Genomic DNA, 1,924 nt, shown 5'->3' on the forward strand with positions numbered 1-1,924 from the left:
ATCTTCCTGACTCCGGGAATACACCAGAATATCATCAATAAAAACAATCACGAACGAGTAAAGATATGGCCTGAATACACTGTGCATCAAATGCATAAAAGCTGCCGGGGCATTAGTCAGCCCAAAAGACATAACAAGGAACTCGTAATGACCATACCGAGTCCTGAAAGAGTTTTCGGGATATCTGGCTCCCGAATCTTCAACTGATGGTAACCTGAGCGCAAGTCAATCTTAGAGAACACCTGTGCGCCCTGAAGCTGGTCAAACAGATCGTCAATGCGAGGCAAAGGATAACGGTTCTTCACTGTAACCTTGTTCAGCTGGCGGTAATCAATACACATGCGCATGGAACCATCCTTATTCTTCACGAACAAAACAGGAGCACCCCACGGTGAAACACTGGGTCGAATAAAACCCTTACCAAGCAATTCCTGTAACTGATCCTTCAACTCCTTCAACTCAGGAGGAGCCATACGATACGGAGGAATGGAAATGGGCTGAGTGCCCGGCAACAGATCAATGCCGAAATCAATGTCTCTATCAGGCGGCATGCGCGGAAGATCGGCTGGAAATACATCGGGATAATCCCGTACCACTGGAATAGAATCAACAGAAGGGGTATCAACACTAACATCTCTCACATAAGCCAAATACGCAGCACACCCCTTCTCAACCATGCGCTGAGCTTTAAGAAAAGAGATAACTCTACTGGGAGTGTGATCTAAAGTACCACTCCACTCAATACGCGGAACACCTGGCATAGCCAGCATCACGGTCTTGGCGTGACAATCAAGAATAGCAAAGTGGGGCGACAACCAGTCCATGCCCAAAATAATGTCAAAATCCACCATACCGAGTAATAATAAGTCTGCTCTGGTCTCAAAACCACGAATAGTAACCAAACATGACCGATAAACGCGGTCCACAATAAGAGAATCTCCCACAGGAGTAGAAACATAAACGGGGGCACTCAAAGAATCCCGAGGCACACCCAAATGCGGAGCAAAGTAAGAAGACACATAAGAGTAAGTAGAGCCCAGATCGAATAGAACCGATGCCTCTCTGTGACAAACCAGGATAATACCTGTAATGACGGAGTCGGAGGCAACATCCTGAGTACGAGCAGGAATAGCATAATATCTGGCCCGGCCCCTCTCTCGAGACTTACACTACGCGAACGCGAGAGAGTGGCCGCGAACGCGATGAGAGGATAGGCTACTACTACGCGAACGCGGTGCCTTCTTCGCGAATGCGAAGAAGGAATTCAGACCTGCAACTTTCTGCAACATTTCCAAACTTCAAATTGCTCGGATGAGCATCCGAAACACACCCGAGGCCCCCGGGACCTCAACCAAACCTACAGACATATCCCATAACATCATTCAAACTTGTACCAATCCTTAAACCACCTAAAACAACACCGGAAACACGAATTAATCAAAGATTCAAGCCTAAGAACTTCAAATTCCAACGAAACACACTTTCGATCAAAAACCTAACCACACCTCGTCCGATTGACCTGAAATTTTGCACGCACGTTCCAAATGACATGACGGTGCTACAGAAACTTCCGGAATTCCATTCCGACCCTCGGATCAAAAATTCACTATCGGACCGGAAATTTTAAAAATTCAAACTTCGGCATTTCAAGCCTAAATGAGATACGAGCTTCCAAAATGCATTCCGAACACGCTCCCAACCCCGAATCACCTAACGGAGCTAACGGAACCATCGGATTTCCATTCCGAGGTTGTCTTCACACTGTTCCGATTACGGACCATGTTTCAACACTTAAGCTCTCATTTAGGGACTAAGTGTCCCAAAACACTCCGAACCCTAACACAGAACGTCCCGGCATACCAAAATAGCAGAAATGAACTTAGGGGAAGCGGTAAATGGGGGATCGGGGCGTAAATTCCAAAAA

This window comes from Nicotiana attenuata, unplaced genomic scaffold, assembly GCF_001879085.1.
Source record: "Nicotiana attenuata strain UT unplaced genomic scaffold, NIATTr2, whole genome shotgun sequence".
Lineage (NCBI taxonomy): Eukaryota > Viridiplantae > Streptophyta > Magnoliopsida > Solanales > Solanaceae > Nicotiana > Nicotiana attenuata.